Genomic DNA, 16,167 nt, shown 5'->3' with positions numbered 1-16,167 from the left:
GATAAATTCCTAGTTGATAGGCAATAAATATGACTTGAATAAATACAAGTCGGAGAGAAAAATCTAGGGTTGCTCCTACAACGTGTATGAATGTGTGGATTTGGTGACCTCCAAAGACTGAGGAATTGGGTTGAAGATAATATATTCAAGGTTGGAGAGTTACCAACTGCCCCAGTTTCCTGAAGTAAGAGGTTTTCCAGGATGCAGAAATTTCAGTGATAAAATTGAAACAGTTCCTGGCAAACTGGGATGATTGTTCACCCTAGTATTGAGGTGACAGGGAGAAATATGTCCAGAGTCAATAGGCTACCGTGTTGTGGAGTTTAGAAGAAAAATCTGGACTAGAGATGTGTATTTCTTGAGTCACGAACATGTAAGTATTTTTGTGATTTTAAGTGGGTAGATGAGTTTTCCCAAGATCATGCAGATGTGGAAGAAGCAGTTACCCTTCCCTCTCACGTCCAGAGCATAGGCTTAAAGGCTTGCTGTGCATTTTGCTTTGCAGGTGAAATGTGAGCTGTAGAACAGTCTAAAGATTCCATAGGTCTGGCTCTGTCCTTGGTTTTAGGGTAAGAGTTAAATGAGGATGTTTGACGTTTCTACCCTTTCAAGATCAGCTAGCTAAGGAAGAGGCCAGGCAGGAGCCTCAGAATGAGAGGGACTCAAATATCATAGGAGTATTTTAGGACCCAAGGAAAGCAGTTAACAAGCAGATTTGTTTTTTTGGAGAAGTTAGCCAACTTTTCAAGATGAAGAAACACTAAGTTGCTTTTGTTTCAAAATTTACAGTGACCCACATGAAACGTATTGTTTTCTTTGTACTGCTGGCAGCACAGCTAGTTGTAGGAGAGGCCCAGGTCTGCAAGTTACATTATAGGTTTGCAAATAATGAAAGCATTTAATACAAGGGTTTGAGATACTGGGGTTTATGAAATACAGCAGTGACCCTGAAAGCCCAGTGGAATATGAATCTCAATTATATCATAAAACACAGTCTGGAACTCTGTGGGAAAGTGTTAGTGTAAACTCTTATATTCCTGAAAATTTGTCCTTGTCTACCTTTAAGCGTTCCTGAAAGTTACCTGATAAGTCTTATATGTATTTTATATATTCTGTTGGATATTGCACCCTCTTTAAATATATCAGATTTGGCCTTTCTCAGATACGTATTTTTTTTTCCAGTTTTAGCACTAGAGATCTTTTTCACAGATAGAAGGTATGATGAGAGTTGGGAGAGCAACTTGAAAACGGCCATGGAATTTCCTTCTGAGCCACAGAGGGAGTAGAGACTGAAGCAGAAGAGGTTATGGTTATTTGGAGGGCTTCTCAGCCCCTTTCTCCTGCCCGTCGGAGCCCCGGAGCTGGGACTCGCTCAGCCGGCGTCACCATGACCAAGTCTGGTAGCAAGGACGGGAACCTCCGCGACAAGCTGGACGGCAACGACCTGGACCTGAGCCTCAGCGACCCGAATGAGGTCCCCGTCAAGGAGCTTGCCGCCTTCCCAAAGGCCACCCTACTGGATCTGTCCTGCAATAAAGTGATTACTCTACCGTCGGATTTCTGTGGCCTCAGGCACCTTGTGAAGCTGGACCTCAGTAAGAACAAACTGCAGCAACTGTGGGCCGACTTCGGCCGTCTGGTCAACCTCCAGCACCTGGCTCTCCTCAACAGGCTGCTCACCCTGTCTGTCAGATTTGCTCAGCTCAAGAGCCTGAAGTTGGCTGGACCTGAAGGATAACCCCCTGGATCCTGTCCTGGCCAAAGTGGCAGACGATTGCTTGGATGAGAAGCAGTGTAAGCAGTGTGCCAGCAAGGCGTGACAGCACATGAAGGCCTTGCAGGCGAATCAGGAGCGAGAGAGGCTGCGGCGACTAGAAGTAGAACGAGAGAATGAGAGGAAGCGGGAGGCCAGGCAGGGAGCTAAGGAAGCTCAGGAGCGGGAACTAGGGAAGCGGGAGAAGGCAGAAGAGAAGGAGCACCGGAGAAAAGAGTATGATGCCTTCAAGGCAGCCAAGAGGGAGCGGGAGAAGAAACCTAAGAAGGAAACAAATCAGGCCACGAAATCTAAGTCTGGCTCTCGCCCGCGGAAGCCACCACCCCGGAAACACACCCGGTCCTGGGCTGTGCTGAAGCTGCTGCTGCTGTGCGTGGCCGGTGGGCTGGTTGCTTGTCGGGTGACAGAGCTGCAGCAGCAGCCCCTCTGCACCAGCGTGAACACCATCTACGACAGTGCGGTCCGGGGTCTGCGCAGCCAAGACATCCTCCAGTGGGTCCTGCCGACCGATTCTCAGCAGTGAGCTTGTCCTCAACACCGGCTGCCTCCCAGCCTTGGAGCTTGGATTCCTATGGAATTGGGTTCTGCTGGAAAACAACCTCTTTTTAGCGTCAGACCTGCCTGCCATCATCAAATGGCTGCTGATTGGTACTTGAGACCTCCTCTTCGTAGGACTTCTTTGTTCCTTAGTCAGGGTTCCCTGGTTTAAGGAGGAAAAATGGGAGGTGGGGACAGTTACCTGCATGCCTAAAGGAACAGTCTGGGGGGGTCGGGAGAGGAAAGAACATAGCCTTTTCTAGTTGTTATACAAAGCTGTGTAAAGAAAGGCATTTCTACTAAATGGTCAACTGTCACTACACTTATACCTTTTTTATCACAAACCCTCTTTCATTCCTCCCTGGGTAGCCAGGGCAGATCAGGAGGCCGTGTGTTTTTGGGGACTAGAGTTTTGCCACACTCAGCAAATCTAACCTAAATTAGGGGGGAGGGTATACCTGTTTTCTTAAGGACTTCAGGCATTCAGACATTTTAGTGACCAGACACACTCTCAGGCCGTGAAAGGGACTTCAGGATCATCCAGAATAATATAACACCTGCAGACGGGAAAACTGAGACCTTCCATGACTTCCCTACAGTCTCCCAGCTAGTTTGAAGCAGAACTCCAGTATCCTTTCTTTTCCATCATTTTGCCTGCTTTCTAATGTCCTGAGAGGACAGAACTCACACCAGAATTGAGGATCTCTCAGCCAGAGTATAGAATCTCCCATGGTAGACAGATTTATGAGCCACAAATGGAAACCTCATTGCCATGAGGGTCTTGGGCAGCTCCTGTGGAGACCTCCCCCACCTTGTGGCTTCCATAAAATGGGGATGGTCCAGATTCCTTGCCTCAATCTTAGAGCATTAACTCCCCAATTGCCGATAACCAGGAAGGCAGACCCTTGAAAGCACGCTGTCTGTGACAGTTCTGTTAATGACCATCTGTTAGTTAGTGTGACTAAATACCTCAAAGGCAACCTGAAAACTCAAGCTTCATGGGAACTAGGTTTAGAATTGTTTGATTCTTGACCTATAACTACATCTGTACAATGAAGGGGAACCAGCGGCACCATGAAGTTAAGAGCAAGGTGTTCACTAATGACCAGCACAGAAAAGGGCAGGACCGTCCATTCTCTTGTCTGCCAGATTAAGCCTTTTCTTACTCTGTGGCCTCCTCTGCCTCATCTTTTCACAGCAGCTGGATGAAAGGATCAGAAATGGCCATGTCGTGGTGCTCATTCACTAAAAACTCCCAATTGCAAGCTCCTTTCCTCCCCTCGGAGAGAGCAGGAACCTGTCACGGTTCAGAGACAAAGGTCGGGGTCCATCTTTTTAGCCCTAGTGACCCATTTGGATAAGATTGCCACTCATGACTGTCTTGATACTGGAAGGAATGACTTGTGCTCTCCTCCCCCAAGGATAGCTCTGCTGTGTAGGCCCACACCTTACTCAGAATCGCTACACATTCCTAGACGTCCTCCAAGCTCCAGAGTCATTGGTACAAATGCTTTATTGAATCTAAACCCGGAGTACATAAAATGAGATAGAGAATACAGAAGTCAGCATAGTGATCACACCCCTGCTCCTTGGCTGGTCAAGGCAGCTCCAGTGGGTGAGAGGAAGGCTGGAGCACACCCAGCCTGTTCACCAATCCACACAATCCACACAAGTGAGGGCAGTTCACTCATGGTTTTGAGATTTGATGCTGTGGTTCTTTTGGATTTCTGCAATTATTAAATATGTGTCTGAAAAAATAAATAATTTGATTAAATGTTAAAATGATATTTTGCATTGGGTTACAAAAGAATATTAGAACGAATTTCACATATTTCTTTTTGCTTATTTAATATGACTTAAAAAATTAAAAAACATGATTTGCATTTGTGGCTCACATTTATTTCTCTTGGACAGTATTGTTCTATACTTCTTAATCTCTCTCAATCCAACTACAAATGCAAAATGAAACAGCATGTTTTGTGTGTGTGTGTGTGTGTGTGTGTGTGTGTGCACGTTGGTGAAGTTGTTGGAGTTCTTAACAAATTAGAGATCATGTTGTTTCCCCTCATCCATCTGGAGATTTTGCCTGACTGTAAATTTAAAATACTAAACTCCAGTGACATATCATGAAAACTCTTTTTATATCTTTATACACATAAACCAAATATTAAATAGAGGACATTATGGAGTGGAATTGCTATTTTAACTCTAAAGAGAGAAAATGTTTTGTAGAAGTGCATAATAAATCCTGGAATATTTTCTCTTAACCTTTATATAGCACTCTCTTGAGGAGAGAAAGCAATTTAAAGTGTAATTGTAGATATTACAAGTATTATTTTAATGACAGCTTCCAAATGTGATATCATCTATCATTTATAATCTCCTGAACTCTGAGATATGCTGAAATTCCTTAAAAACATATTATTACAGTGTTCAAGTTTAGAAATGTGGTATTTGCTGAATTTTATATGTAATTCTAAATTAGAAAATATACGTAAAGATTGTTTTCAATTTTATAATGACAAATATTCACATAATTTTTTCCATGAAATGTATGATTTGGAAATGCTTATTAAATGCTTATTATCTGCCAAGTACTTTTCTAAGTTGCATTCTTACAATAAACCTATGAATTGCTTAATATAAATACTCTTTTGTACAGATCAGCAACTGGTACACAGAGAGGCTAACTAACTTAACAAGGTCTCCCAGCTAGTCAGGATAGATGGAGGATTCAGTCCTGGAAGTCTGGTACCAAAGTCTCTACCTACTCTCATGATACACTGTCTCTCCTAACAATGATATTTTGATAATATTTCATATCTAAACTATTTTGACATTCATAAAATCTAGCCCATTATAATTAAGTTAGACTTTATACGTATATTTTTTAACAAATTAAAACAGGCAACACGTATTGAGCAGTGACCGTGTACCACAGACAGTAATAAGAACTTTACATTTATTATCTTGTTAAATCTCACAGCAATCCCTGTGAGAGTCATGATCCCCATTTTAAGGATGAGAAAATCGATGACTCCATAGGTTGAGAGCACAGCTGGGACTCAAGCCCACATCTGCCTGAGGCCAAAATCCAGCTCTTGACCACTACAGAACTGGAGACAAGTTGCGAGATAAAATCTTGGATCCTTGGAGACAACCAAAGATAGAGGGGTTTTGTGACGTTAAAATATAGGATTTGCTGCCAAATTTAATATGAAGTCGGAAAAGGACAAATCACTAGGTGTAAGAGCAGAGAAGCAGATGGAAGAAATGAATGAAAAAGTGTAAATAGGAGATAAACGACTTTTTTCTTTGTTTTTGGTTCTTTCATTTAACCAAGCAAGTGAGAAAAGAAAAGTACTGAGACATAAACAGTTGGTAAAGACATAGGAATATAGACAAAACTCTTAGATGTCACAGTGTATCTTCGTTTCAAGTTACTCGTTATAGAGTATCTTTATAACAGCCACTGGTTTGAGATGTTCACATTTGTTTTAACTAGAAGATCACCCTCAGTGCATTCTTGACTAGAACTGCTTTTGAGTCTTTGAAATATGTACCCTGAGGCCTTAAAGCAGGTTTGCAGAGCAAACAGGGACTATGGTGCTCTTGTTACTATTTGCTATCTTCCTGGGAGTTTCCCTTAAAGGTTGGTTGATGCAAACTAGCCATAACATCCTTATTCTGGAAAGAGATTCACTCCATTTGGTGATCAGTGAGATAGAGACTTCGGAGGTTATGTAGAAGGGGCAGTAAAGGTATTCTTAGATGGTGCAATAGAAGAGGTTGTAAAATCATAGGATTAAATCTCTTCACTTCACCGATTTTGCGTGTGGTCTTTAGGACATTGTGGAGTGAACTAAGTGGTCTTTGTAGTGTAGAGCATGAACTCCGATTATGAGCAGTGGGTGCAGGTGTGAGCTGCTATGTGTTTGCACTTACTAAAAGGTTATTAATGGCAGAGAAATGAAATAAATGTCATTTATGAGGACCTTGTTGGGTTCAGATGCTGACTGTTATAACATGGTATCCTCACAATGACTCTATGAGGTATTATTGTCTTTTAACATTTGGGAAGCTAAGGCACGGAGAGGCTATATAACTTTTCAAATGTCACACAGCAAACAATTGATGGGGTTGGGGCTCAAATGCCAGTCATTATGATTTCAAAATTTAACTGTCACAGGACAGCCACATGCAAAAGAATGAAACTGGACCACTATCTTATACCATACACAAAAACTAGCTCAAAATGGATTAATGACTTGAATGTACAGCAAAGGAGACAATCAACAAAATGAAAAAGCAACCTACTGAATGGGAGAAAACATTTGCCAGTCATATATCTGATAAGTGCTCATATCCAAAATATATTAGGAACTCATGCAATTTAATAGCGAAAATCCAATCAATTTAAAAAAGTTCAGAGGATCTGAGTAGACATTTTTCCAAAGAAGACATACAGATAGCTAACAGGCATATGAAAAATGCTCAACATAATTAATCATCAAGGAAACGCAAATCAAAACTACAGTGAGATATCATCTCAGATCTGTTAGAATGGCTACTATCAGAAAGACAAGAAATAGCAAGTATTGGCGAGGATGTGGAGAAAATGGAAAACTTGCGCACTGTTGGTGGAAATGTAAATTGGTGCAGTCACTACAGAAAACAGTATGGAGGTTCCTCAAAAAATTAAAAATAGAACTACCATACGATTCAGCAATTTCACTTCTTGGTATTTATCTGAAGAAAACAAAAACACTAACTCAAAAAGACAATGCACCCCATGTTCCTTGCAGTATTATTTACAATAGCCAATATGAAAACAAGCTAAGTGTCCACCGATAGATGAATGGATAAAGAAAATGTGGTGTGCGTATATATACAATAGAATATAATTCAGCCATTAAAATCTTACCATTTGTGACAACATGGACTTTGAGGGCATTATGCTAAGTGAAATAAGTCAGACAGAGAAAGACAAACACTGTACGACCTCACTTATACGTAGAATCTGAAAAAAAAACCAAGCTCATGGATACAGATACCAGATTGGTGGGTGCCCGAGGTAGGAAATGAGGGGTGGGTGAAATGAGAGAAGGGATAAAACGGTACAAACATCCAGTTATAAAATGAATAAGTACTGGGGATGTAATGTACAGCATGTTGACTAAAATTAATAATACTGTATTTCATATTTGAAAATAGCCAAGGGAGTAGATCATAAGCTTTTATCAAAAGAAAATAAACTTTTTGTAACTATGTATGGGGATGGATACCAACTAAACTTCTTGTGGTGACCATTTTGCAATATACACAAATATCGAATTATGATGTTGTACACCTGAAACTAATATAATGTTATATGTCAAGTATACCTCAATTTAAAAAAAACCTCAACTGTTACAGAACAGTGGTTGCTTGGAGGGATAAAATTTAGCAGGAGATTTGCAGATTCTCACTTCTGTATTCTTTAGTCCTTCATAAAACACTTATGGTTTCAAGTTTATGGCTATCTCTATACTTTACACATAATGGATTGAAAGCTACTGGTTTGGGGCTTCATTTTTAGAAACACCATTAAAATAACCCAAAAAATATTTATTTGGACCATGTCGCAGAATGACTAACTAATAAAAATTACCAGATATATCACAGATGAATAGCATGGTGGCAGACATAGATAATGCTGTCCTACCATTATATTTTCAGCAACTGTGAAGAGGAATGCTTCTCCAACTCTGCTGATAAGTTTTTCCAATGGAATTCATATTAGTATCACACTGCTGCTTTGTCCTCCCACTCACTCTATCCCTGGGGCCTGGGGAGGAGTGACAAGGTAGGTGGTGAATTCGAGAAGAGTAATCCATGCATGCTTGGCTTGGTACTATCTTTCCTTTTTGGGGGGGGGGGGGGGAGCAGTCAGCTGCAGAAAGCACACTTTCTCTTCTTCCCTGGGGTCCAGACTTCTGCATGAAGCCAACTCTGCTGTGACTGGATTATCCATTTCTGGGCTCAAGTCTCAGCCCATTTCAATCTCATATGAAGCTCTGTCTCCCAAACTAGATTTGATCAGCAATAAAGGTGCTATTTTAGCCCTTATAGTATAGCAGTTTTTCTTTTTCTCTCTTGGTTCAGAAATTGAAAGGGTAATACAGGTGGTATGTATCATCTCTCTCAAAGCCCCCAAGATTTAGTTGTTTTCTGAGAAAACCAAACTTTGATCTTAGCAGCTTGTCAATACCAATCATAGGCTAGGTGGGATATTATAGTTGTGAGGTTTAAGATGGCCACACCATATTTAATCTTGGTGGGTGGTTGTGCTTATATTGCCTCTGTTCACAGATCCATGGCTATTTCTATAGGGACGTTCATCCTCATAAAACAAGAATAGGATCCCTCATCTCACCCCTTGACAGCAAAAGTTGAAGGATACCCAATCTGTCTAATGTAAAGAAGGAGTAGAGGTGAGAGTCACAACAAGATTTCCAGCTGTCTGTGCTTTAGGTGCCAGCTTGAGATGTACACAGATTTTCTGAGAACCATTGACTTAGCCTGAGACTAAAGGGGAAACATTTTAAGATAAACAGGAGGGGGCTTTTAATGAGTTCCTTAGATAGGTCTATGAGTGGAGTACCTAAACCGCCGGGAGCTGTGTTTCCGTTCACTGCAAAACAACTGTGAGGTTCTAGCTTTCTTTTGTTAGGTCCAAGCCTAGCCTGGCTGTGCAAAATTAGGTGCCCCAACTTCTGTCCTGCAGTTAAGTCTGGGGAGGAAACTTTGGAGAGACCAACCTTGAATTCAAGGGAATAGTTAGCGTGATGGTGCAGGTATTGCCTGCTTCCTGAGGGAACATGCTGGGGAAATTTGAGGAATTCAAAAGAGAGTAAAAAAAGCATGAACTACAGAGTATGCAGCAAGCTCATTGGCTCTCATGGTGTCCATAAAGACACAGATTTCATAAGTATCATAGCCGCTTTCATTCAGAAATCTATTGAGGGTCATTTTGCAGCTGAAGCAAATGTAAGATAAGGAGAAAGCCTACCCCAGGAGGCATAGAATTTATTTTAAACAATTCCCTAATAAGAGACAATCACAGACATTTTTGAGGGCACATACTTAAAATGTTTTTCTCAGAGTGCTTTAGCGGCCATATTATTGCTCATCTTCAGTGCAGACAGAAAATCACATACCCATAGCTCACAGGAGGTTATTTGAATACACTGTATCAAGAGTGTGTTTGTTTTCCATTGCTGCTGTAACAAATTGCCACACATTTAGTTGCTTAAAACAAAACAAATTTACTACGTTATAGTTTTGGAGTCAGAAGTCTGAAATGAATCTTATGGGCTAAAATCAAGGTGTTGGTTGCATTCTTTGTGGAGTCTCTAGGGCAGAATCTGTTTCCTTGCCTTTTCCAGCTTCTAGAGGCTGCCTGCATTTCTTGACTCATGGACTCTTCCTTCATCTTCAGAGTGTATCACTGCAAACTCTGCTTCCATCATCACATCTCTGATCTACTTTGAATCTCCTGCCTCCTTCTTATAAAGACCCTTGTGATTAGCTTGGATCCACCTGGATAATCCAGGATAATCTCCCTATCTCAAGACTCTCGACTTAATCAAATCTACAAAGTCTCTTTTGTATTGTGACCTAGTCATAGGTCTAGAGACGTGGACATCTTTGTGTGTCATTATTTAGCCTACCACAGGAACAAAAGCTGTCTCAAATAAAATCTGTCTATTGTTGCCGTGTCTACAATGCCACTCTTTGAGAAGAAATGAATGTGTTTATGCATTTTGTGTTTGGAGCATTGTCATTTAACATAATTGAAGGGACTCTGATATATCAGTGAATATAGTTGGATGTAATTTGGGATGGAAAATAGAATAACAAAACATTTTTCATTCTTGCCTAAAGAATGGCTCTGGATTTAACGTGCTATTCTGAGTCATTTCTGAAGTTTGCAGGTCAATAGCTAAATAGGCAAATGTGGAAACAGGAAGGTCCCCAAGGAAGCAGTGACCCCAGTTAAGGATGTAATGTGGATTCCCTCTCTTAAGGGGCCCGAGTACACTCCAGGCTGATATAGGAGTAAGGATTAGCCCAATAGGTTAAGGAACTAAAGGTGTGGAATATTAAGAGATCCTTCTTCCTCACTTCTGATATTTCCTTCCTTATTTAAGATAGCACAGTTTGTACAACACATGGTCTTTCTCCATCCATTTCCTCAATCCACCTCTGGTAAGGTGGAGTATTTATCTGGAAGGCATATTTTGGAAGAGTCACTGGGAGAATGTGGCTCAGCTGCAGCCTTCTAAACGCTTTGGAAACCCACCTGTCACAGAAAGCTGTGGTCTTCACTTTTCTTCCCAGGCTAGTTTTCTCCACATGGTGAGAACCGTGGCAGCACTATTGTAGTTTGGAAGACGCGTCCGATGAGTTCTAGGATACAGTTAGTGTACTCATTTGTCTTATTCCTCAATTTGTTCAAATATCCAGTGGGAATGGAGCGTGTTACATATTTGGTCATCTTAGAGATCACAGGAAGAGTGAGAGCAAGGAAGAGCCACCATCACCGATTTAGCCCAGTGCTTCCCAAACTATGTTCCATGCAGCCTCTGTGTTTTAGCAAACACTTTTTTGAGATATTTCTCAGAAAAGTTGTTCTATGATCAAATATATTTGGAAAAAATTGGGTTAAACAAAGACGAACAAGAGTTTTATATGATTTTATTATTTTATTCAACCTACAAAAGGAATTCTCAAAGCTTTTGATATACTAATACATATTAGGAATCTCTGAAGTGTACAGAGTTTTCGAAATTTGTTCATTTCTCCATAGATTATTTTCTGTTTTTCCATAATTTTTTGCTCATTTTTTTCCATATATAATTTTTTCTCTGTTTGGGTTTTAAAAACTTGATCTACAATATTTGGAACCTTGATTATTGGGTTAAACAATATTTTCCAGATGTATTAGACTTTACTTATATTCAAATGAAACTTCTTCAGTGACCTTGGAAGAATCATACCAACTTTCAATCTCATATTTCAAAGAGTTTTTAAAATTTATAGCTATATAGAATAACTACAATAACTCATGAAGACTACCAATTTGGGGAAATACAGAGACACGTTTTCTGCATTAACAAAAACACTAAAAAACAGATTTTACAAAACTGTATATTAAGTTTGTAAAATATGATGAAAACTTGGTTAATAAACTATCCAGTACATTTAATCTCACACGTCACAAAACTCCAAATGAGAAAATGCACACTACATTTAACCTCATGAGCTAAAAAATTCCAAATGAGTTTCTGTGCATTGGCAATGACACGAGGAAAAAATGCTTTGTTGTGCATTTGCTAACCGTAGGATGTTAGTTCTTGTTTCATAATGAAGGTAGCTGATGCAGTCTTTTCCTATTTGCATTTTGGATTTCTTTAAAAGATGTCAACTCAAGAAGTTAGAAAGAGCAAATCTTGGATGAACTTAAAGAAAGGAATATCCAAAAAGAAAAAAGATAATAATGGAAATTAATATTACAGAAAAAAATTATCAAAAAGGCAAAAGCATCAAATAGACAAGATCATCAAATTCAAAGGTGGCTCTTTGAAAGACTAATAATATAAACAAATTAAATTCAATATTAATTAGGAGAAAAGAAAAGTCTCAAACAAAGAGAATTTTTAAAAAGGAACTAAGACTAAACATTACAAGTGAATTCAGTAAATAACTTTGTCATTAAGCTTGAAAGATTAGATGAAAAGACTAATTTCCTTGACAATATAACCTAGGAATCCAGTTTTAAAAAGAAATTTAAAAATTGGTAAAGGCATTCCTGGGTTAAAATCTTCTCTACCTGAAATTCCAAGCATAGATGTTTTTACAGGCAATTTCATATCAAGAAAAATAGGAGCCCAAACTTCTATTAGCTCTCTAGGTAACAAAGCAGAAAATTCACGAAGCCATTTATTGAGTGTAATATAACTTTGAAACAAGAAAGAGATCAAACTGTGAAGGAAAAATTATAGGTTAATATCACTCTGGATATGCAGTCATGAGCTGCATAACAACGTTTTGGGAAAGGATGGATCCCATATACCATGGTGGTTCTATAAGATGGGGACCATATAGCCTAGGTGTGTAGTTGGATATCCCACCTAGGTTTGTGTAAGTACACTCTGTGATTTTCACACAACAACAAAATCGCCTAACAACCCATTTCTCATATCCTCGTCGTTAGGCGATACATGACTGTAAATGCGAAATCCTATAAACGTATTGACAAAATTCAGGAATATCTCAAAAAAAAACGTACATGACTAGATTTACTTGTAAGCAATAGAAAATTTATTAATATAAATCTTAATATTAAAGGATAATGACTTTGACAGGAATGATTCGATAGTTGCAAAGAACAGTTGATAATATTCAAACCTCATTTGTGGTGGATAAAATGAAAGGAAAACTTTTAATAAAATATAATGTAAGGCTCAAGATCCTTAACTTGTCAAAGTAAATCTCTCTCTCCCCCTTCAACCATTCTCTGTATTTCTATTTCTATAGTGCTGTCAACATCATACTTAGTAGAAGAGATTGATGTTAGAAGCAATTGATTTAATTTTGTAACATGGCAGAAATTCTTGCTAGTGCAATTTTTTTCAGCATTGTGCTGGAGGTAGTCAGTGAAATAATTCAAGAGAAATAAATAAAATATGTGACTAAAAAAGAAAAAGCTTAGATAAATAATTGAAGAAGATATACTGCCACACTTCACTACCTAATGAAGAAACTCAAAAAGTTTGAGGGGTGAAAGATCTATACTTAAATTCAATTATATTTCCTAAAATGAGAAGAAGTTGTTAGAAAATGAAGTTTTTTAAAAGACAAAATACATAATAGCAAAAAATTTATTATCTAGAAATAATTTTTCTAAAACTGCGTAAACCTTTGGGTGGCAAAAATCTAATTTTCTTACTTGTTTCTATATAATTAACTAATATTTTGTAACTTTTATTCAAAAATAAATGATATTGCTCATAGATACCTATATCTTCAATAAAAATACGAAAACTCATTCTGTAATGATATATATCAACTTGAGAACGGTGGTTATTTCCAGAGAAGGCGTGTACAGGATGGAGGTAGAGCTTTAGATGACGAGTAAGATTTAAAATACTTTTTTAAAAGATCTGATTTATTTTAAGAAGGATTTGTTAAAGAGGTATTTTGAAGAGATCTGTACTTCCTTATGGCACCAGAAGCAATTGTTTCTGACTGTTTTAAATTTGTTTCAAATATCTTTCTGTAAAGCATCACTTCATTATGTGAAGTGTATAACATTTTTCTTGATATTATCACCACTGGGAAGGCACAACTGTGGACTAATTTTTTGCCAGAAATTTAACTGATTAAACTCCACAGTCTCTTCAATCCTCCTTCCAGCCAGAATTAGGCAAGGTGACATTTGTACTACAGTTGTGAAACATAAAATAGCTAACTAGTCTAATTTGGAGTCCATCCATCGTTCCATATTTAAATCGATATGGATACCAAATTTTAGTTTTGATACAGCCCTTTCTCCTATAACATAGGTTCCATAAAGTAATATTTTAAAGATTTCACAAATAATATAAATCCCAAAATAATAACCCTGAATGCAGACGCTTATGCCCATTTGTGGATACCTCAGTCTGTGTTGCTTAAATGTGCTTCATCATGGAAGAAGCAGACATTTCCTCTGAGACGTGATCTAAATTAAATTCTCACATGCACTGCATGAAGCTTACTTCCATTTTACAATTAAGGAACAATTAGTTTAATAAAGGTTAAGCAACTTTCTCAAACATGCATAGGCAGATTTTTAAAAACAGCTCATAAATTGTAGCAGGGAGTTAAACCCAGATGTGTCTGACCATAAATTCTGGGCGCTAGGTCTTACTAAACACTAAAACACACCAGTGTTAGGTTATGGTGTCTTAAGCTGCATGTTGAGCTCCGTTGGAGGATCATTATGCAGAACAATTGATGAGTAACAAAGTGTATTTCAACTTATGCTGGGAAGTTTATCTCCTGCTCACTGCCTTTGATCCATCAAATTCTGCTGGAGAGATGAATCTGGCAATAAAACCTGACATGGATGCTTGGGCTGATACGCTCTGACCCTCAACGGTTGGAGAGATTGTTGCACACTGGCGGCTCTACAGGCCAAAATATTGAAATGCTTCCTCACATTATCTTCTTTCATTTGAATGCAGTGCCAGATTTGTTTGATCTCTCTGCATCTCTGGCTCTATCTTTCACTTTTGCTTTCTTTCTCATACATGTTCTATGACATAGGTTCTCTCTGATGATAAATGTTGATGGGGTATACATCTTTTGTAATTGATTTTTCAGAAAAATATGTCTTCTAAAATTCAACTATCTGCAGTGATGCTTTAAACATCTTAAAAATTATCAAGATTAGGGAGGTCACTGTAGGTTTTAATATTATTATTAAAAAGTTAATGTTCACATTAAAAAAAATTCCATAGCTTAATATGATTTTTACCTGTGGTTTCAGAATTGTCCTAGGTTTGATTGATGTAGCTTCCATTTTAGATTATAGACTTGGCATTATCAAAATTAAGGTCTTTTTTTTCCCACAAGACTTTATTAATGAAATCTTATGTATAACATTTCTCCCCAAATGTTATATATTAGACACTAAATATTAAGAGGTTTTCATATAATATTAAAATGATCAAGACCAAGAATAAACCACTGTACCTTCTTCTGTATTCTCTATAATTCCAAAAGATCGTCAGTCATGTTGATGAAATATGCTTTGAAGCTGTGCTGGATCCAGTACTCAGGGAAACTATGATATCTCCGTGTCTTCCTCTTCGTTACCAATTTCTCTTATTAGATTTATTTTTGAGAAGAAAAGGTAACATTAAAGATAAGCTCAAAATGAGTTTCCTTTCCTTTTTTTTTTTTTTTAATGCATGCCCTAATAAGAAGTAAAAATAAAGTGAGAAGGAATGGATAAAGTGTATATATTTTAATTTTTCCTAAGGCAGACTGGGATAATTCAGGCAAGGCATTGTACTCAATGAAAGTAAAGAGATTCCCTTATTATGGACTTCCTATGTGATGAGCACTCTCATTTAATCTCAAGTAATCTTCTCCACACATCAAATCTTCACAGTTTACTATTATTGTCATTGCCATTTTCCAGGAAATTATAGAAGTTGTTACTGGCCCAAGGTCAGGTAGCCAGCACATGTGCAGGCAAGATAGAGACCCTGTCTTCTTGGACTACAGAGCCTACATTTGTAATTACACTATAATGCCATTTGCTAAGCTGGATTATCATTTTACATATAACATGAGTGCTGTTTTTCAGTTTGTTAGACGTGAGAAAACAGCCAACATGCAAATCAAACAAAAGCCATAGTCTTGATATCTGCATGTAGACCAAGTTAAAGGTAATTAGGGAGATACATGATCATTTGCCATTTTGATTTAAACACAAAAACACTGAAATACTATGACTGGAGTAACATCTAACACAATACAAATGAAATTATTATTAAATCAGCATACCTGTATATGAACTGGTAGAGAAAACTATATTATCGTATGCTTTCTTCTAAGAAGCATATATTTTTAATATTTAATTTTATGTAGTGTCTTTTATTTTACTGTCATCAAAAAATTATTCTAAAAGCTGTCATTTTCACCTAAATTATCTAATTTTTTCAAAAAACAACTTCTCTTTACTATGGAAGAAAGATATAAACGATTTGGCGTGATTTCTCTTGGCCTGGCAGATGTGAGCTCATCTTTATCTCAGACCC

At 38.1% G+C, this 16,167-nt stretch overlaps 1 pseudogene; it reads left to right on the top strand.

The window, feature by feature from the left end:
* The first annotated feature begins 1,387 nt into the window (after positions 1-1,387).
* LOC100065897 (leucine-rich repeat-containing protein 59 pseudogene) lies at positions 1,388-2,536 on the top strand (annotated as a pseudogene).
* Positions 2,537-16,167: the final 13,631 nt, after the last annotated feature.

Source organism: Equus caballus, chromosome 10 (assembly GCF_041296265.1).
Source record: "Equus caballus isolate H_3958 breed thoroughbred chromosome 10, TB-T2T, whole genome shotgun sequence".
NCBI classification, from domain to species: Eukaryota; Metazoa; Chordata; class Mammalia; order Perissodactyla; family Equidae; genus Equus; species Equus caballus.
Note: the sequence above shows the minus strand (reverse complement) of the source record. Positions and strands in the feature narration are given on the sequence as shown.